General features: G+C 43.2%; 1 protein-coding gene across 5 annotated transcripts in view; it reads right to left on the bottom strand.

Annotated features, from left to right (window-relative positions):
* The window catches only part of LOC105489525 (chloride intracellular channel 5), a 137,755-nt gene that overhangs the window by 101,497 nt on the left and 13,669 nt on the right, over positions 1-22,589 (bottom strand). Inside the window, exon 1 of one of the 5 annotated variants that reach the window (XM_071096962.1) lies at positions 15,785-15,804. The exons of the other annotated variants lie outside the window; for them this stretch is intronic. The gene's annotated coding sequence lies outside the window, so the exon portion shown is untranslated. Of the gene's footprint in view, positions 1-15,784; positions 15,805-22,589 lie in introns of those variants that run through there. 5 annotated transcript variants of the gene reach the window in all.

The raw sequence follows: 22,589 nt of genomic DNA, 5'->3' as shown, positions 1-22,589 counted from the left end.
GCATAAAGAGAGAATATAGACAACCCTTCATTCATCCATTCATTTAAATGTATGCATACACCCATTCACTCACCAAATATTTCCTCACCTGATAAGGGCTAAGAACCTGCCTTAGGGCCTAAAATATAATGCCTTTCTCAGATAAGTCTTTTATATCCTTCTCCCATTTAAATTAGTCCTCCAGTTATTTCCTTAATAGCACTTTTTATCACCTGAAATTACTCATTTCTTTATATCTTCTCTGTCTCATCCACTAGAACACAAGACTCCTTCAGTCAGGAACTATATCTCTTTCGTTCACTGCTGTAGTCCCAGCACTAAGAACAATGTCCGGTACATAGTAGGGCCTCAGAAAAACTATATTTTTGAATGAAAACATCATCACAGAGATGAATAGAACCTGGGCCCTTCAAGAAAAGCATCAAAGAGAGTGTGGGAAAGCACTTAGTGGAACATAGTAAAGGAAAGAGAAAACCAGTGCAAAAATTGAACTGGTTTTCCCCTAGAGATTTAAAAAAGTACTTGGGATTAAAAGACAAATAAAACATTAGAGGAGCCATCGGTGCATTTGTGCCTTGTACTCAAGATGAGAGGGATGTGTAGAAATAATTCTCGAGTACTTTCCAGGCCCTCTGGCCTGGGAGTCTGCTGTCTTCAGTTCCACAATGCCAGTGCTGTCACCTGTGCTATCCCTGGACTCACCATGCTGGGGGTGGAAAAGACTCTTGGCAGGAGCTCCGGAGCCCAGCCTGACATTGACTTCTACCTGGCTGTGTGACTTTGGGACAAGACACTTGACTTTGGGCGCTCCAGGTCTTCTCTACCAGTAAAAGGAGAATGACACTTGTACTAAGTGCCCCACCCCCACAGTTTTGTTTTGAGGTCCTAGGTAATGTAGTATGTGTGCTTCATAAACTGTGAAACAACATACAGACGTTTGCAAATGACAGGTCACCAGGATGCTCTCCCCTGGTTCACTGCAGGGCAAGGCTTCTTTCATGGTCTTCTTGCCTTCGCTGGGGATAGTTACCCACAAAATGGAGTTCTGATGGTGGACTTTAAAGGAAAAACATAAGTCATTCAGTGAGTAGCTTTGTTTACAGCCATCCGTTCAAAATCACTCATGAAGAATTCATTGAGGTTTCCACAATGCTTTCTTTCTTTTCAAAGATGAGACGACTGGGGCTCAAGAAATATTTCTTTCCCTCCAAAGACATCCATTGAGCAGCTCTATGCCTGGCACTGTCTTAATACCAGGGAAACAATGTCAGTAACTGCCATCCTTGACCTCATTGCTGCCTCACGGGGAAGACACAGAACATTCAGCACACTCTTATACTCTTTTAAGGCAACGGGATCTGAGCAGTGACAAAGTACATGGGAGACAGGGAAACACCCAAGAGAGACACTGAAATTAGCTTGGTCATGCCAGAGGGAGGGCCTGAAAAGGCCTCCAGAAGCTAAGCCCTGGGAAAGAGGATAAGGAACATCCACATAGAGAGGGAAACCTGTGGGAGAGGAGAAAGAGCCTGGCCCCTCTGGGAGCCCTGGGCTGTTGTTCAGTGTGGTTGTCACTTGGGCAGTGAGGTAGGGAGTGGTAAGAGATAGTCCGAGAGATAACAGAGAGCACATCATGAAGCAATTCATTCTACCTTCAGGGTTAAATCTCACATTTTCTAATTTTCAGGGAAGAATCTAAAAGTTGCTATGCCAGTTAGTACAGCAGAGCAGGAAATATGTGTATTTGACCTCCTTGCTAATTTCTTCCCATAGGTACCTTTCTATAAAAAGTAGGCTCATCCCTAAAACACTGTGTTTCAATAAGCTCTACGCAGTACAACAGTGAAGTGACTCCTTTCTTAGCAGCTGGGTTGGAAACGCCTGTGTGTCCCTCCAGATCTGCCCTCTACTCTCTAGCCTCACCACTCTGCTTGGGGCCTGGAGGCTGACAGTGGGAATAGCATCAAGGGGCTCCCTGCCCTCTGGCTGCAATTAGGATCAGAAGTCCTAATGCATGTGAAGTTGGGTATTTATTGCCTTGGCCCCATCCCTACCAGGCCACTCTGGGTTGACTGCATCCCTTTTCCAAAGGTCATCCTCCTTCCAGTGACTTTCTTTGGGTAAAGGGTCAGATCTAAGTAAAGGGTCCTTGTAGTTGTTCTCCCATGTATAGGCCTCAATTATCTCTTGGTGCCTGATGTGGGTTGGCTGTGTATCCACCCAAATCTCATCTTGAATTGTAGTTCTCATAATTCCCACATGTCATGGGAAGGACCCAGTGAGAGGTAACTGAATCATGGGGGCAGGTCTTTCCCATGTTAGTGAATAAGTCTCAGGAGATCTGATAGTTTTATAGAGGGGAGTTCCCCTACATAAGTTCTGTTTTGCCTGCCACCATGTAAGATATGACCTTGCTCCTCATTCACCTTCCACCATGATTGTGAGGCCTTCCTAGCCATGTGGAACTGTGTGAGTCAATTAAACCTCTTTCCTTTATAAATTACTCAGTCTTGGGTATGTCTTTATTAGCAGCATGAGAACAGACTAGCACAGTGCCTTTAACCCTGCTCATACCCTGAGATCCTGACACACCATCATTGATTTCCCCAGCATCACTGGATTCTTTGGTGTAACAGGAATGCAGGTTGGTCAGAATCCTTGGTACCATTGAATAAGGCTACCCAGATGGTGAGGAGCACTAGGATAGGAGTCAGGAAACCCAGGTTCTGCTCCCAGCTTGGCCTCTGATTAGCTGTGTGACTGCAGGCAGGTAAAAATCTTGCCATGCATTCATTCTGATGAAAGGACATTGTAGCCTAAGAGGGTAGTGATGTCTGCAAATGGAAAGGGTAGAATTGTCTGCTCCAGCTTTTTGTGAAGGTGCCTTAAGGGCCACTTTGGGGTCAAGAAGGACATAGCCAGGATAAGCCAAAGAAGGCCTTCTTTAATCTTTTTTTTTCTATAGTGAGGCTCCACACATGACTTAGTTGACATAAAAAAGAATTCCTTGCCACCAGGAAACACTTGAAAACAACTGGGCTCAATTAAATTATGAAGTCCTTTTTGGTTTTCAGAGCTGAGATTTCCTTTGTGCTCATTCACTGGGTGGAGAACCTGGTAAGGATACAATGTCCACTCTATTCCACAAGTACAGCAACTAGTAGCTAAACCACTTGTGGGGTCACTTAATTGCTTCGATTATAAAGAGGCAGTAAATGTGACCTTGCCCAACATAAAGAAGTCTTGTGCAGGGACAGAAGACCCTGGGGTCATATTGTTTGTACACAATTCCAGGACAGCATGAACCTGAGTCATTTTCCATGAACTACTCACATGTATCAGTGGCAGTGTGTCCGCTTGAAAGTCAGTGTGTCTCTTGTGTTGCCCATGGAACTGGAGACCTGATACTCTTTCATTGGCAGCCACTGGAAGATGCTGAGAATAGCAACATGAGTGGCACTGTGGACTTAACCCAAGCATTTGACCCCATTAACTTAGTTGGTATGTGGGAAGCTCTGCAAAATGTTTGCTTCCTAGAGATATTTATTAACATCACTTCTCACTCTACAAAACCTTTCCTGATAATTGTCCTGCCAGAAGTTATGGCCCCTCCTTCTGAACTCAACATTCAGCACTATCTTCTGTTGCCCTTTAAAATTAGATTCCTGTTGGTGTACACACTCAAGCTCTATCTCTTCTGCTAAACTGTGGTCTCCATTGGAGAAAGAAACATGTTGTTCACACGTCTATATTCTCTACAGTGCCTTGCAGACAGATGAAATCCAGAAAATGTTTATTGATTTGTTAACTGACAGTCAGGGTTGACCTGTGAGGGAAATATAAGATACATTTTTGTGTTGTTATAATCACAACGCTAAAGTCTTAGCCTATTCAGACTGCCATAACAAAATCCTATAGATTGGGTGGCTTAAACAACAACAAAATTCTTTTTCACAGTTCTGGAAGCTGGAAAATCCAAGATCAAGATGCCGGCTAATTTGATTGCTATGGGGGTCTTCTTCCTGGTGTGCAGATGGCTGCCTACCAGCTCTGTCCTCACTTGGTAGACAGAGGAAAAGGCAGAATGAGAGAGAGAGAGAGAGAGAGAGAGAGAATGTCTCTCTTCCTCTTCTTATACATCCCCGAACTCTATTGGATTAGGGCTACACTCTTATGACTTTATTTAACCTTAATTATTTCCTAAAAGCACTATCTCCAAATACAGTCACATTGAGGATTAGGATTTCAACATATGAATTGGTGAGCACAATTTAGTGGATAGCATTCTGTCCCTGGCCCCCCCAAATTCATGCCCTTCTCACATGCAATATGTATTTATTCCACCCCAACAGCCCTAAAAGTCTTAACTCATTCCAGTGTCAATTCTAAAGTCTGAAGTCCAAAGTCCCATCTAAATATCATCTACATCAGGTAAAGGTGAGACCTGAGGTGTGACTCATCCCGAGGCAAAATTCCTTCCCAGCTGCGAACCTGTGAAATCAGACAAATTATATGCTTCCAAAGTGTAATGTTGGGATAGGCATAGAATAAACATTACAAAAAGTAGAAATTGGAAAGAAGAGAGGGGTGATGGATCCCAAGCAAGTCCAAAACCTAGCAAGGCAAATTTTATTACATCTTAAGGTCTGGGAATAGTTCTTTTTAGTTTGATGTCCCACCTTCTTAGCCTGCTGGGGTGGTGGTTCTGCCTCCATGACTCTGCCAAGTCGGGTTTTCAACTGATTAAGTCTCAGCCACGTTAGGGAGGGCAATCTATTTTTCTCAGTCCACTAATTCAAATGTTAAACTCACAGATACATTCAGGATGTTTGATCAACTATCTGGGCCTCCCATGGCCCAGTCAAGTTGAAATGAATTAACCATCACAAGGGGCTTTAGGAATCATCTGATCCAGCCACCTTTCCAAAGCATGAATCCCTGTGGCTACTTGCCATTAAAAAACCTGAGGAGATTCATGCCATGCTTAACTATTATCCTTGTTTTAGCAGGGTTCTATTAAATTGCCTTCAAAGGTTAAGTTTAGATTAAAATTAGAAAGAGTATGAAATCACACCACAAGCATTTTGAGAACAAAGGCTGCTGCCGACTTCTCAAGTTCCTCCCTTGTGCTTTGTGGTGCTGGCCCAGCTAATAGTGTGAGCACAGGAGGGCAGATCCTTTCCAGGTCAAGACAAACAGGGTTCCCGCCAAACTCTGCAGGCTCAGTGCAGCTGCAGCCACTGGCAGAGGGGGGATGTCTGAGGAGAAAGCTAAAGGCCAGTCTCAGTCTATGAGTCCCGGGTTCTGAGTACAGAGGGTCAGTACCAAGGGTCCAAGGCTCTCCCCTTCCCAGGCAGCAGCATGACTCTCCTGCCCCCATGGCTAGAACTGCTCTGCAGCCTGGAAGTGTTGATGTGTGGGATTCCATCTGCCCATCTAGGCTGCATTTGACATCCATTTGAATCTTGTTTCACTCTTGTCAAAATGTTGGGAGGAGGAAGAGACACACAACAAGACTGACTCTGACGCTGAGTACTCTCCCCACCCCACTGATGCTTTCCAGGTAGTGTTTTAGGAGAACATCGTCTCCTTTCCTGATTGTCATCACTAAGACCTGAGACACCCTTTTCCAGCTTCTCCAACGATTAGCCTCAGCATCCTGTGGAAGCTGTATAGCTCTATAAATATTCTAATTCCTGATATGATCTCTATAAAAAAGGTGGTATCATTTTGGCTAGGAAAATTCAGAACTGCTTTGAAATTATGGTAAAAACATTAAGAAAAACCCCCAAATTGAAATGTAGATCAACGGAAGTAGTTTTCTAGATTAGCCACTTTTCTGTGCCTAATATTACTGTTTGACCAGTATCTCTATTGCTGCCTTCACAACATCGTACTCATGACGTTAATAAGCATATAAGTCAGGTAATATGGTTTAATTTGAATGGTCAAATGAGAAAGTCCTACCTTGCTCTTTATAGCAATCTCTGCAGTGGTTCTGTTTTGCAAATAGGGTATATTAAAATTTGCCAGAAATTAGCTGGAGCAAGGTAGGCATCCCATTAAAGATACCAAAATTCCCCAATGGACAGAGTTGCAGGGAAAGTCATATCTGCCCTTTAGAATGGTATAGTGAAAATACCAGCCCTGGGCTAGCAATTTGAGGAACTTTAGCATCAGGACATTGATGGCTAAACTCTGGGTCTAACTCCTGGGTGTTTCTGTATGTCTATGATGGGATTCATCTCAAATCCATGCACTCTCTCCAGCGACATCTCCATCCATATATGCCTCTATGTTTTTGAAAGGGAAGTGTAGAATAGGAGCTTGGAAGTGAATCCCTATGCCCAAGACCCTGCTTTTTCTCTGAACCAGGCAACCTTGGGGAAGACATGGAGTTTCTCCCTGCAACTCTTCTCCTCATCTGGAAAGTTGGGTCATGTGAACAGACCTGTTAGGACAATTAAATTGTATAATTATTCAAATATTCTTTCTGGGCTACTGTGTGTTTTACAGATGAAAGGTACTGTTAAGCTCAAACAAAACAAGGCTAGACTTTTTGCACTCATTGGAATGCCTCACCCTGTTTCACTGTAGGCAGCACCAGTGCCCTGCTATTACTTTTTAAAGTGGTTTCCATTCATGTTTAAGTCACTAGTTTCAATTCCAGCAATAGGTCGGCGAGTTAGAGCAGCTAAAAATATAACTGCCTAAATGAAACAAAGAATCCTCCATCTCAACTTTTACTGTTTTCTTCCTTTTTGTTTTAGAAAACCACTTGAGTTGGCCAACAAGTGCCCAAGTGTGATAGAAGGATGGTGGGTTTCACATCTCATTCCCATCAACCATATATGTGTAGTGTCACACAAGCTCTTTGAGCCTGCCAGCAGGTGAGTTTCTTCATAGCAAAAATTTAAATAATAATGTTCACACTGCAGTATAGGTGAATTCTTCTGAAAACCCCTGTTACATAGTAAGGGTGTTCACCTTGCCTTAGAAAATGTACTGATGCCAAGTCCAAGATCAGAAATGTGCTCTTAATCTAAGTTTAGGAAGATTAAACAAAGTTGAGGATCATCCAGAAAAGTCAAAATAAAACTTGTGTTTGCAATATAATGATAACCTTGGAGTATTTCAGACTATCAGCTCCCTTAAGTGGCACACAGATTGTTGTTTGATTGGTGTGATGTCAGACAAACCTGGATTCAAGACCAGGTTATTCTACTACCAGCTCTGTGATCTTGGAAAAGGGACTGGATCTCTGAAACTCAGGTTCTTTTCATGTGAAATAGACCTATATCAAGTCTCTCCTCAAGCTGTCCATGTGAGGATAAGATGAAGCACCTGACTACTGTTATCATGGGTGGAGGAACATTAGCTCAAGCCACCCGCAGCAGACAGACCCTAAAGTTATCCCCAGATCCCCTTGCCTTCTGGCATCCATGCCTTGTACATAATCCCTTCAAGTGTGAATGGGATCTATGGCTTGTTTCTAGCCAACAGAACATAGTAAAGGAAAGATTTTCTGCAGATGTAATCAAGACCTTAAATCAGTTGCTTTTGAATTAAGCAAAAGAGAGGCTATCCTGGGTGGCCTTACTGGGTGAAAGCTGCTAGAAAAGAGATTCTTGCTCGCCCTAAAAAGGTAAGCTACTATCATGTGAATTTCCTGTGAAGAGGGCCAGGTGGCACTGTACTGTAGGCGGCCTCTAGGGGCTGAGGGCCTCAATCCTACAACTGCAAGAAACTGAATCCTACCAACACCCACCAGAGCTTGGAAGAAGACTCAGAACTACAGACAAAGATGCAGTCCTAGCTGACACCTTGACTGTAGCCTCTGAGATACAGAGCAAAGGACCTAGCTAAGCCATTGTCAGATTCCTGACCCATAGAAACTGTGAGATAAGAAAGGTGTTTGTTTTAAACTGCTAAATTTGTGGTAAGTTGTTACACAGCAATAGCAAACTAATACACCACTATTTCCAGAAATTATTTCCTAAAGACAGGCTTGTACTAGAGGAAGATGGGGTTTCCTCATGTCCCATCTACAGAACTGATGAATGTAGAGATGAGGGAAGGAAAAGAAAGCTTCTGCAGACACATCTGGGAGTGGGTATGTGTGAGCAGTGGAAAGAGAGGTTAATGAGACAGAATGTGAGGAACTCAACACTGATACTTGACAGCCTTGTCAAACACAGCTATTGGGTGAAACTGTGTGAATCTGTAACAAGATTTTTTAAAAATCAGACTTTAATTGTTATGTTGTGGATTTGTGTATACCATCTACTTCCTAAAAGGCTTTAGGGGCACTCAAAATCAAAACAACTTATGATCATAGCAAAAATAATTAACAAGAGGAAAGATGGGCATCAGAATAAGGTTGATAAAGGGCAGTGATGGAAGAGAAAATTTTATCAAGAGTTCTAGAGGCTGTGAGGCAAGCCCCTTCCCCACTCTCAGTGGTATCAGCTGCTCACACCTGTAAAGTCCACCTCTAAATCTGACTCTGCCTTGGGGGCCTCGTCCTCCATTTCTCCACATCCTGTGGGATACACTGTGATGCCCCACACATAGGAGATGCTCAGCAGATGTCTAGTGAAATGAATTGTTGACCCAGCTCATTTCTAACAGGTAGCCTTTCCAGAGAATGACAGCGAATGTGTACTCTCTGTGTTTGAAGGCTGTGTGATGTTAATTAGAGTGCCTGCAAGTCAAAATGAGAGTGACAGTTTATTTTTAAAAAAACAAAATTTCAGTGGGGGACCTGAAAGTGAAAACAAATCCTTCATGGAGAGATTCTTTACTGAAGAGAATTTTAGAAGGACCACAGAATTCAGTCCTGCCCTACTACCAATCCAATTCCCTGGGTAAACCTACATAGTGTGTGTTTATGCCTAACAGATACATATGCATCATATGCATGGGTGGCCTGTATGTTAATGCAGAAATGCCCGTGTATTTACATGTCAGCATATCTGCTGTAAGTCGGTGTTTCTCAACCCTATTTTCATTATCACCTCCCTCAAGGAACTTTTGTAAACATGTTTCCTTAATCACCCCTTATATAGATGTAATACCACAGATACACTGTATATCTCTTTAAGGGCTATATGTATATATTTATGCTTTATATATAAAAGAAGTGTAATTTTTGCCCCATACAAACCAATTCTATTCCCTTTGGGGTGATAATTACCCCTCTGCCTTGAGAATACATGGTCTATATGTGCATCTGTGTATCTGTGCATATGTGTGCCTGTGTGTGCACATACACACAGACACATACACACAAGCTAACTGGGCAGAGGTCTGAAAAGCATTTTGAGATATTTGAGGAGAGGTTTCCCATCAATAACCAAAAGAGCAGTTCTGGTCCAGTGATTCTTGTAGGAAACAGATGCTAGCAATTAGAAAACCGGAAAACTCCAGTTGGTCCTGAAGCTCACTGAGAATGACCTGGTTTCCAAATCTTCAGAGATGGGGGAGATTTTATAAGGCCATATGAGCAGAAAACATCTAATTGCTCATAAAAGGAAAATGTCTGAAATTCTAATGTCTACATTGCCACTGCAAACTATGAAGTTCTCACATCTATTTTAAAGTAACTGAGCAAAATATATTTTGGACAAAAGGGAACCATTAGCATGTTTAATATTTTATAAATATGATCACTATGGTGGGCAAGACTTTATTCAACAATCAATCAAGCTCTGAAAATCTCATCTGCAACTCAAAATGCTTAGCTTTATACAAAGACTTGTAGAGAATGTGGAAGTAAAGATCAATGCATCTGCTTTCAAATATCTTCAATTCAATTTTGTTACAACATAAACCGGATAAATATCTGAGGACCTCAAATTTGTGTGAGTTACATCAACTACAGGACACGGGAGAGAAAATCCCTCTCTTGCTACTCTGAGTAACTTTAGCACTACAAAAGCACAGCATCGTTCAATCACATTTCTAACCCTGACAAACTTTCACATAACAGAGGTACTGACCACTTTCACTTTTCCTTTTTAAATAAAACTGTAAACTAAGGAGAAGGTGAAAACATGGGCCACTAGAGTGGGAACAAACTTGCTAACAATTGCTATTGGTTAATGTACACTTACTACGTGCCCAGTACTAGGTGTTGGGCCCAAATACATGAATATTTTCTATAGCAAGCCGTGTGGAAATCATTCAGCCTCTGTTAAAATACATCTGTTTATGGGAAACTCACCACCTTTCTCAAGATATCCCATTGCTCTGTTGGGGAAGTTTTATTTTGAGAAAGTTCTTTGATGTGTTAAGCTAAAGTTGGCTTCTCCACTTAAAATCTTAAAATCAACCCTCAGCTTTTTTCTTGAGATTGACACAAATAAGTCAAATCATTTCTCCATGTGGTTGACTAAAGGTAGGGCTCATGGTCAGCAGATATCCCCACCAAGACCACATCTTCAGTGAAGCCTGACCAGATGGGAATTCAACAGGCTGAGGGTAAGGATAACAGTTAACTGTCTTACATGTTGTTACTCAAGTAGTGAATGACATGAGCATTAAATTGGGCATTTATTTGCCTATCGATGATAGACTGGATAAAGAAAATGTGGTACATATACACCATGGAATACCATGTAGTCATAAAAATGAATGAGATCACATCTTTTGCAGGGACATGGATGAAGTGGAAGCCATTGTCCTCAGCAAACTAACACAGGAACAGAAGACCAAACACTGCATGTTCTCACTCATAAGTGGGAGCTGAACAATGAGCACACCTGGACACAGGGAGGGGAACAACGCACACCAGGGCCTGTTGCGGGGTGAGGGGTGAGGGGAGGGAACTCAGAGGATGGGTCAATAGTTGCAGCAAACTACCATGGCATACATATACCTGTGGAACAAACCTGCACATTCTGCACAGGTATCCGGGACTTAAAGCAAAAAATAAAAATTAAAAAAAAAAACTGGCCATGTATTACCCAACACCATGTATCAAGAGTGGTGAAAGAAGCAGATAAATCTGGGCAAGTAAAGGAAGTCAACTGGGCACAGTGTCCATGGACCCACAGAGGGTGCCCAGCGCCCACACCTTCGACCTCCCTCCAACCACTGCTGAAGCTTCCTTCACGCTTCCTATCCTCGACACTTGGTCACAGTTATGTCTGCTCTTGCCCTCACCCATTCACTCTCTCACCAGAAAATAATTAAAGGGAACTAATATATATATTATATATATATTAGATATATATATATATTATATACATTAGAACTATAATGATATATATATATATATATCAGCCCTTTTCCTTTTTAAATTTTCATATAAACTTGGGACATGTAAAGTGAACAGGTTCTGTTAGTATATTCTCAATATTCAACCCTACTATAGTATTCAGGAAAAGGGATGGGAAGAAAGAAATTAAAGAAAGAATTTAAAAAAAACAAAACTCAAGGTAGCCAGGGAACACTGTTCCTTCACCCCCAGACACCAGGCAGACCACATTGGCCCCTCTGGCCACTCTTTAGGAGAGGTGATAGGTTAGGAACATGTATAAGCTGTGTGGCCTTCAACAAGCCACTTAATCACTAGTGCCTCAGTTTCCTCATCTATACAATCCTAATAATAGTATTTAATACATAGAGTTGTGGGGATTAAATGATAAATTCACATAAAGCTTCTAGAATTACTGCAGTTGTGGGTAATGACAGAGACTTACTGTGGGTATTACAGAAGGGAGCAGTATGCAGCTAGTATTTTGTATTTTGGGTGTGTGTTAAACACAGATTAGATTCAGCAGATTGAGGATGTGCCTTGATATATTCTAAAATCTGTTATGCAGACCCAGCGTGCACTCAAAGAAGACACTAATGGCAATGACAACAAAATTTTTGAGCTTTTGTTTAAAAAATTTACAAGGATATTTTTAACAGGTACTTTCATGAAAAATATGGATTAAACATAACAATATGATTGTTGTTTTAAAAAAATAACTTTTGCCTTATATTGTTAACAAGAATTACAGCCTCTAATTTACTGCTAGAAATTAGCAACCCATATAGGTAAAATTGAATAAAATCCTATCACATTAAAAAAAATTCACATAAAGCTATTAGAACACACATAGTAAGCATTTAGTCAATGTTAGCTGTTATTACTATTGTTCTTTTCCCTTGAAGGAGGCTTTCAGAAAGTTTTATAACTTGATTTCACTCAGTGAGAAGCCTTCACTTGGGTAACAGAAGAGAGGATGGAGAGGGAGGAGAAAGAATTCACAGTGTGATCTGCTTTACACAGGCCTCCCAAGGCTGGCCCAGCAACTCAGATGATTCTGTGTGCATACAAGCCCTACCTACGATACTGGATTGACATTTCTGTTTTCTCTATTAAAAGCATCCTAAATAATTTACTGAAGTTGTAAAAGAAATCTTTGGTGCTAAACATCCTAATGAGACATTTAGAAGCACTCAAATTAGGTATTACAATTAATATCATAGGATCTATAAGAGTCAAAAGAAAATTCCATTTATAATTTTTTTTCTAAAGAAATAATAATCTGAGACTGGATAAAGAAAATGTGGTACACATACACCATGGAATACTATGCAGCCATAAAAAGGAATGAGATGAAGTCCTTTGCAGGTACATGGAAGCTCAAAGTCATTATCCTCAGCAAACTAACACAGAAACAGAAAACCAAACACCATATGTTCTCACTTACAAGTGGGAGCTGAACAATGAGAACACATGGACACGGGAAGGGGAACAACATACACACACTGGGGCCTGTTGGGGGCTGGGATACGGGGAGGGAGAGCATTAGGGAAAATAGCTAACACATGCTGGGCTTCATACCCAGGTGATGGGTTGATAGGTGCAGCAAACCACCATGGCACATGTTTACCTATGTAACAAACCTGCACATCCTGCACATGTACCCCAGAACTAAAAAAAAGAAAGAAAAGAAAAGAAATAATGATCTGGGCTCTTTGTTGCAAACCACAGAACTCACTTTAGCTAAATTAAGCAAAAGAGAAATGGGGTTAGAGAGCCAGTTCTTGGCTTCTGCCTTGAAGATGCTGGGCCTAAGAAGCATGTTCAAATGGCACCGGGTAGCAATGAAGAAGGACAAACGTCTACTACATACGTCAGCAACAAAATCAGTTAAAAAATACTCCCAAAATACAAACATATGAATAGTGGGCAAAAGTGCCCTTTATTATTACTTGTTGGCATAAGAAAGAACCAATTTCCTGCCAGATCATGGCATTTGAGACTATGGAAAAAGGCCTGGAACATGAGGAAATTAGGCATGCACACACACACAATGAAAGTGGCTAATGTGAAAGTTAACCAAAGTAACTTAACCAAAGCCAGAGACCATAAGCAGATTCCATGAGTTTATACAATCTGAATTAAGGCCAGCACCCAGCAGGCCCAGGAATGTGGTTCCATCTGTTTCATGGTTGAAAAATTCCCCAGAGAGGCCAAGTATCTTGATCAAGAATGTAGGGGAGTCAAGAGCAGAAACTGCCCCGAGTGTTTACCTTTAGGAATGCGTGACCTCATAAGACAGTATTCTCCTTTCTCAGGTAATCTGTCCTTGGGAGTGGTTGTCTGGGGCCTCACAGAATGGCTTTCCTGTTTGAGTGGCTTGGCTGTCTCACCTGGTGTGCAAAATTGGTTTGGAAACGAGGTAATCATTATATTTTTCACATGGTGACATCCTGGGAAGACCTGCTGTGAGTTCCCACTAGGGAAGACTAGCTACCTTCCCATAGGCAGGTGGCTATGTCCCAGCACACAGATGTTAGGATACTGCTCAGAGGAGCAGCATGTGTCAGCAGCACGTGGCTTGGCAGGAGCCAGGAGGCTAAGCAATAAATATCAAGGGAATGATTTGTCAGAATAGCACCCCAAGTGCAGGGGAAGTGAGAAAAGGCATAGTGGTAGAATCAGGGAATGAGTTCTGCCTTCATCCAGGTCTCCCACATGAGGACTTGGGTCTGCAACCACAGAAACTTTTCTATGGACCTGGCAACAAAGTCCTAAGCCTCAGCCCCTGTGAATATTTCAACACATGCAGGATAGGAATATTAATAACCTGGATTCACATCAGAATGTTCTCCAAGTAATTCAGAGTGTTTCGTTTTACAACTCAACCCCGAGGTTGCCAGATCTCAGTGCTTCATGGAACGGACAGTGACAGGTGAATACGGCCACTCCCACTGAAGGCAGCTCCTCCAACCTCATCACCATTTGCAGCAAAGGCCAAATCCACAGCTCTAAGCATCATGCCACATTCAGTTCAATTCCTTCTTAGTAGGGTACCTAGGTCAGGGGTCAACCCACACCTGTTTTTGTAGACGAGGTGTTACTAGAACACAAGTATGTCCATTTGTTTACATATTGTCTACAGCTGCTTTTATACTACAATGGCATAGTTGGGTAGCTGCAACAAAGACTGTATAGACTTAGACCTTGAAGGTCTAAGGCATTCACCCTGTGACTCTTTACAGAGAACATTTGCTGACCTCAACCTAGGCTATGGGAGCTCCAAGGCCCTTCACCAAGTATACTGTAAACTCCCTGAGAGCAGAGTCCTTTTGGAACCTCCCATGGGACCTTACACAGTGAGGTACACAGGAGAATCAAAGAATCAACTTTTAGAGCTGAAAGGGACCTCAGGTATCATTTTATCCAATCCTTTTATTTTAGAGATGAAGAAACCCAAGCTGCCAGTTGAAAATAACAGAATGGCAGAAAGCAGAACCAAAAATCAAGTTTCCTGAACTCCACTGTAATGCTCTATTACTTGACAATTGGTAAATATAAAATAAATGCAAAGATGGTTATGGATTTACACAGCAATATCATTTGCTGGGTACATGGTGTGTGCCAAATACTATGTGGATGTGGTTATTTCAGTTTTGGACCTCAAATCTCAGGAGAAAAGTATATGTATACATATTATATATACACATAAAATTTATATGTGTATCCTGTATATTATGTGTGTGTGTATACAGTTGACTCTTACAAAACACAAGTTTGAACTGCACAGACCCACTTATACATGGATAAGTATAAGTGGATCTTCCACCTCTGTCACCCCTGAGAGAATAAGGCCAACCCCTTCTCTTCCTCCTCCTCCTCCTCCTACTCAGCCTGCTCAATGTGAAGATGAGGAGGATGAAGACTTACGATAACCCACTTCCATTTAATGAATAGTAAATCTATTTTCTCTTCCTTATGGTTTTCTTAATAACTTTTGTTTATCCCCTTACTGTATTGTAAGAATACCACATATAATGCACATAACCCACAAAATGTGTGTTGCTTATTCATGTTATCATAAGGCTTCCCATCAGTAGTAGGCTATTGGTAGCTAAGATTTTAGGAAGTCAAAAGTTATACATGGATTTTCAACTTGTATGGAGGGGTTGGTGCCCCTAACTCCCGTGTTGTTTGGAGGTTAACTGTATACACGTAATACACACACATACTGTGTATGTCTGTGTAATAATAGGATAATGGTGCACATGCTCCTTTGAAGGAGACAGCCACCATGAGGGGAGGATCCATCTGATTTGTGACTTCAGGATCACCGTTTTCAGTTATTACCACCTGTTCATCTGAACCCAGCTGATGGGAAGTCAGTACCGATCCCAAGGAGCAGAGCCATGACACAGATTGTCTTTGTCTTCCATCCCCAGTGCATTGGTTCTTTCTCATGCTGCTATGAAGAAATACCCAAGACTGGGTAATTTACAAAGAAAAGAGGTTTAATTGACTCACCTTTCTGCATGGCTGGGGAGACCTCAGGAAACTTACAATCATGGCAGAAGGCACCTCTTCACAGGGCAGCAGGAGAGAGTATGAGTGCCAGCAGGAGAAATGCCAGATGCTTATAAAACCATCAGACTCGTGAGACTCACTCACTATCACGAGAACAGCATGGGGGAAACCACCCCCAAGATTCAATGACCTCCCACCGGATCTCTCCCTTGACACATGGGGATTATTACAATTCGAGGTGAGATTTGGGAGGGGACACAGAGCCAAACCATATCACAGGGTCTCTTTTTCCAGCTCTTCATTGACCATCCCCTACGTCACAAACCTCTCATCAACTAGGTGCATCTGATAACCACTCTTTAAAATGAAGCCTGGGTATTCCTTCACTCCACAGTGTTCACCAACAAGCCATTCCCTTTGAGAGGCATTTTTCTCCCACTCTGGAATGAAAAGTGCCTCGCCCTAGTTAGAGCAATTCTTGGCACACAGATGAAAAATGTTTTCTGAGGAGTGTTAGGCCTAGATAAGCCTCTTATCAACCTTTAGGGTGACCTAAACTGGGAGAGGAACCAGAAGAGATAGTCCATGGTTTTTCTCCAGCAGTATCCTTACTCTCCTGGGGGAGGTGAGTACCAAGAGAGGGTCCTGGGGTCTTGCCAGGGTGGAGAGCCTGGTGTCCCTCTATTACCTGCTCTGGAATCTGACCTGGCAACAGATCTACAGGAGAGAGAGGGGAAGAGGTGGATGGCTTTCTCCCTCTTCTCTGCCTGAGCTTAGCTGGGCCTCTCCCCTAATTGCACACTTGAATTGAACCCCAACTTCTTCCCTGCCTGTGCTGCCAAACTCTGCTCAGTGCTTTCCTGATACCATGTCCCTTGGTTTGGAGCTCCCATCGCCTTGTTCTTGCCCTCCCCCTGCAGTCCTTCCAAATGCCCAGTGGCTGCCACTTTCCCAGACCCCCAGGCCGCAAGTTCTGCCAGGGCCCAACTGACTTCCCCCACAAGACCCAGGGCCTGGCACCTGGTAGGCTTCAGTAAACAGCTGCCGCATGGAAAAGTGCATTTCAAGCACCTTGACTTCATTTTTATTGTCTTTAATTACGAACATACATTAAAGGGTTTTGGAGTTAGTCAGACCTGGCTTTGAACCCCAACTCTGCCACTTTCCATGGGACCCTCAGCAAAACACCTAACCTTTCAGAAGCCAGATTTCGCATGTAAAATAATCACAATATATCTAAAGGAGTAGGGATATTAGATTAAACAGAATGTCACCACAATGTCTGGTGCATAGGAGAGAGATGCTTTACAAATTATATCTATTATAATCCTTTCCTGATCCTGCTACCCTTGACCATGCCAGGTGTCTTAGAATGACTCGGAAAGTCCTAGCAGTGAGGCTGGACACCCTTCCCCTCCCTGCCAGGGAGTAAACTCAACTCAGCAGCAGCTTTATTCTCACCCCTGCTTTCAGTCTCCTATGTGGTGCTATAACAGCCTAACTTGTCTGGGCCTTGAGGAGGAATGAAGCTGCTAGAATCCTGCGAGGACTTGATGGAATCCACTGAATTCCATGGACAATATTATAAAATTCTTTAGATTTATTGTTATATCTCACCTTTATAGTGCCTGGCGAATAGTCTGTATTTTTTTTTTTAATTGTGGGACTCTGCCATACATATCTGTAAATGAGTCTAGGTCTTAGTAATGGAAGAAGAGTCGACTGGAATAGACATAAGATTTCTCTCAAGTCAAGGGCTTCATCCTTTCAAAGATGATTTTCAAAGCTTACTCTAGAATCCTGACTGACACACTTGGGCCAAGGCCACCTCTTGGGCAAACTGGCCAGGGGACAAAATCTGCTCTTGGTGGCCACCCCCACAGTGCACAATGGGTACACTTTTTTTTTTCCCAGTGGCATGCGATACTCCTGGTCTCTCTTACCTGCTTCCTTCTGGTCCTCTTCCTTCTGCCTACTGACCTGATAAAGTAATCCCAGCTAATGTGTCAGCTGGGGCTACTGCATCCATAGGTAGCCCACTATGAGTAGCATATGTATATTGTTTAAAGGACCTCTAAGGAACATTCCTTAATCCAAAGGGGTTGATCAAAGAATGGAGTTCATGTCACTATGGCAGAGAAGTGGGAAGGAGACTCTAGAACAGGTGGGTCTTTAGGCAGCTCTGACTCACCCTATCTAGTAATTGCCCTGCTTGCTTGTCTTAAGTGTTGGAATCTGACCTTTACCTTGGACTATTCACTGCCATCTGTGGAGAATTAAAGGCAAAACCTTGGTCATCTCACTCTTGCTCACCATTGGAAAAATGCCTTCTGATTTAGTGCAGCAATTTCTCCTTATTAAGCTACAAGGGGCTGGGTAAAGTGAGGCAGGAAAGAGCACAGATTCTGATTGCCAGGGGATGAAGTTTGAAGCCAGGCTCTACAATGTTCTAGCTCTGTGCATTTATCCAGAGGGGACTCAGTCTGACCTTCAGCTTCCTCATCTGTAAATTGGGAATAGCACCAAGACCTACTCCATGGAATTCAAGGAATCAGCGTAACTAAGGTGTTCAGAATAGCAGTTAGCCACTGTTGCTGTTATTTGGTTTCCAAACTGATTCTCCGACTTCTGAAAATGCAGAGACACAGCTCATGGGCCCAAAGAGGATTGGGGTTTGAAGACTGGGTTTTCTGTATCATAAGCCACTTCAGTGCTCCTCTGTCTCACCTACCCTTTGCCCTCTTCCATCCCTGCTATCTCTTTCCCAACATTCTCCTCTTCAAGAACCTTATACTTTGAGGATAGGGATGAGTAGCTTTGCAAAAACAACACCACCACCACCAACACCAACAAAACAGTAAACAAGGCTGCAACTGTTTGTGTAATTCCACGGGCCATGGAGCAGAACCTAAGGCTAAAGGTCACTATATAAAATGACTGAGGTGCTATATACCTCAGGGTGACCTGAGAGCAGTAGAAGACCGCTTGCCTACCAAATCTCTCCTACATTTGAATGTCACAGGGCTTTAAATTTCCACTGTTAGACTCACCCTTGTGGATTTTGGATACTCCCATGGGCCCTGGTTAGGTTAAGGATAGTGTTCCGTTAACTAGGCCGGGCACAAGAATCACCGGCAGCACTTGTTAAATTGCAGATATCTGGGACCTCCTTCCCTGAAGACTCTGATTCACACATTTGGGCTGGAGTTTGGAAAATGCCCCAGGTAGTTCTTATGCTTGTACAAGACTGGGAAACCCTGTTCTGGTGGAGAGTGGTCAGGTATGGAGTCTGGATCTCCATGTTTCTAAGTTTGTACAGAGGAACCCATCAGGCACCTGACAAGTCACCTGGTGGGTGAGAGGATTAACTATCTTCCTTCCTTAAAGGATAAGAGACTCAGAAATGCTTCAAAAAACTGTATGGACACAGAAGGAACCATTTTAACGAATATGGGAAATAACACTGGGAAAAGGAATGCAAGAATAGCTTCAGTATCAGGTGGAAGCTGTTGAAGTTGATCTAGAAGATGGGGAATAGATGTGATAAAGGGGAAGATTCTTCTTTAGGAAGATTAAGTGGACAGTATTAAGCATGGTGGACAAGAGGTGAGAGAGGCTGCAGGTAGGATGCCAGCTTGTAGTAGGAAACAAGAATACATAACTTAGTTTCTATGGTAGAGACTAGCTCCAAACCTGCTTCCTTTCTCTCCTTGGAACACAGTTAGATGACATTTCCCAGCTTCCCCTACACAGAGGAATAGCCACAGGATTGAGCTCTGGACTATGGAAAGTGGGTGGAAGTGATTTGACAATGCAAACCTACCATGCTGTCCTCCAACTTCAATCTTCCCTGTGCTGGCTGACGGTAGAGAGGCCAGTAGAGGAGCTGGCAGTCCCGTAGGGTGGCAGAACTGCAGTGTGGAGGGAGGCCACTCACCAAACACTGCATTGAGCTACTGTGTGAACAAGTTGGCAGGTTGCTGTTTCAGCAGTTGGCCTATACCAACCAGGACAGTGCCTGACATATGAACAGTGAAGACTGTAGTTTGCAAAAGGGGTTCATGTTTCTTATCCTATTTGACTTCATAATAATAATCCTGCCACACAGATCAGATCCCTGTTATATTCACAAAGTACCTGAATGAGGAAAGGCCACATAACTTTTCCCACACAGCTCCCCTCTCCCAGAGCCTGCCCAGAACCCTCAATTCCACAAGAAAAACCTGAGGCATTTGTGACAAAGGGCCACGGACATATGGCTCCTTTGGTTTCAAGGGCAAATTCCAAAGACACTGCTGTCTCTAGATTTTATGCTATGACTATAAAATGCGGCAGAGAGCAAATGTGCAAATGAATAAAAGGCAGGTGAGATGGCTCCTCGCCTTCACCCTTGGTGTTGACAGGGCCTATGCACTCTGGCAGCATTAGGAAGCAGAAGTGGACATTGACAGGAGAGGAGCCTTGGGCTGGATCAAGAAACCTCTATCTGTTGCCATGACAACCTCCCAAATTGAATGTTTAAGAGAGTAACTGGGACATGGTGTTTACTTCGTCTCTATTCTAGGTAATGGGTTCCCAGTTGGACTCCATTCACTGCACATCCTCCCCTCCTTCCCCTTTTGTGTTATTTCTCCTCCAGTCAGACACTTGTTTCTTTTACCCCTTACCATAGAATAATGTTAAACAAAAGTGGAAAAGAAACCATCAACCCAAGGTCCATAGAGGTTGATATAGGATGTGGGGTAACCAGCACCAGATTTCTACACCAAAGCCTGTGGGTAACCCAAGACGTGCTGCAAAGGCCTCCCACGCCAAAACACCCCTCCTCAGATGCAGGGCCAGGTACACCATATTTAGATAATTAAGCACTTCCCTCTTAAACTACAGTTGCTCCATAGGCAGGTAGGGGCACAGCAATCTTCCACTTTATAAACAAAAGTCTGGATCCCCCAGCTGCCGTCAGAGATACTTCATGATACGATCTGTTAGAGTCTGAATGTTGGTGTCTCCCCCAGAATTCTTATGTTAAAATTTCATCTCTAAGGTGATGGCATTAGCAGGTGTGGGCTTTTGGAGGTGATTAGGTCACAAGGGCAGAACCCTCGCAAATGGGATTAGTGTCCTCATGAGGGGCTGAAGAGAATAGAGTTCTCCTCCTCCACCATGTGAGAACCCAGTGAGAAGGTGCCAGCTACGAACCAAATAGTGGCCCTCACCAGACACCAAATCCGCTGGTGCGCTGATAGACTCCCTAGCCTCCAGGACTGTGAGAAATAAATTTCTGTTGTTTATGAGCTACCTAGTTCATGGTATTTTGTCATAGCAGCTCAAACAGATTAGGACAGAGGGACAGAGCCTATATGTATATATACACACACACACATACACACACACAGAGTCTTGCCCTGTCGCCCAGCCTGGAGTGCAATGACGTCATCTCGGCCCACTGCAGCTTCCACCTCCCTGGTTCAAATGATTCTCCTGCCTCAGCCTCCTAAGTAGTTGGGATTACAGGCATGTGCCACCATTCCCGGCTAATTTTTTGTATCTTTAGTAGAGACGGGGGTTTCACCATATTGGCCAGGCTGGTCTCAAACTCTTGACCTCGTGATCCGCACACCTCAGCCTCCCAAAGTGCTGGGATTACAGACATGAGCCACCGCGCCTGGCCCCTTACTTATATTTTTATCTGCCTTCCCAATATCCATTCACACCCTCTTCACCACAACCAAGCAGAGCTCTGAGTTTTCCGGGACACATCTGGACTTGTCTTGCTTCTGAGCCATTGTTCATATGATTTCCTTCGCCTAGGACATTGCATTTATTTCCTACCTCTTATTGCTTGATCACCTTGGCTAACTCCTCATGTGCCTCATTCCTCCCTCTCAAATGACATTTCTTTTTTTAACTTTTTTTTTTCTTTTTTCTTTTTTTCTTTTTTTTTCTTTTTGAGACAGAGTCTTGCTCTGTCACCAGGCTGGAGTGCAGTGGTGCAAACTCACCTCTCTGCAACCTCCACCTCCCGGGTTCAAGCGATTCCCCTGCCTCAGTCTCCTGAGAAGCTGGGACTATAGGCGCATGCCACCATGCCTGGCTAATTTTTTGTATTTTAGTAGAGATGGCGTTTCACCATGTTGGCCAGGATGGTCTCTATCTCCTGACGTGATCCGACCGCCTCGGCCTCCCAAAGTGCTGAGATTACAGTCGTCGTGAGCCACTGCGCCCAGCCCCCAAAGACATTTCTTAAAGCATGGCCTGTACTTCTTCTCCATGCGCTCTCCTCTGGGGAACCTCCTCTGTCAACTGTAGCTCTGAGCAAAAGTTCAGATAAACATCCCTAGTCCTGACCCCCTCTGATCCTCAGCTCTGATTCTCCAGCATTCTAAGGAACATCTGCACGGGACTGACCTGCCAGTACTTCAAATTAAACCATTCCGAATCCAAATGATTTTAATGAACAGCAACTCCCTTCCTCACAGGATATATAGGCTTTCAGAGTTAAAAGGAAACTAAAAGCTCAGTTTGTCTGTACTCTTCAACTGACAATATCTTAGACAGTAATGGTCAAGCCCATCAAAGATAGCACCATTCTTGATGTGGACACTAATCTATCCAGGGGTGAATGTACCAGGAAACTGCTGAGTCTTCAGTGTTGGTGCCCTTAATACACAGTATTTGCACAGGCTTCTTCCAAGGCATGCACCTAATTTTGTATTCACTTCTCTATTCCACAACACACTCTGTCTTTTGGCCCTCGTTTGGACTCATGTGGCCTCATGATGGGACCACTGGGATAGCCTCCTCA

This window comes from Macaca nemestrina, chromosome 5 (assembly GCF_043159975.1).
Source record: "Macaca nemestrina isolate mMacNem1 chromosome 5, mMacNem.hap1, whole genome shotgun sequence".
Classification (NCBI taxonomy): Eukaryota; Metazoa; Chordata; class Mammalia; order Primates; family Cercopithecidae; genus Macaca; species Macaca nemestrina.
The sequence above is the reverse complement of the archived record's forward strand: the minus strand, read 5'-3'. Positions and strand labels throughout refer to the sequence as shown.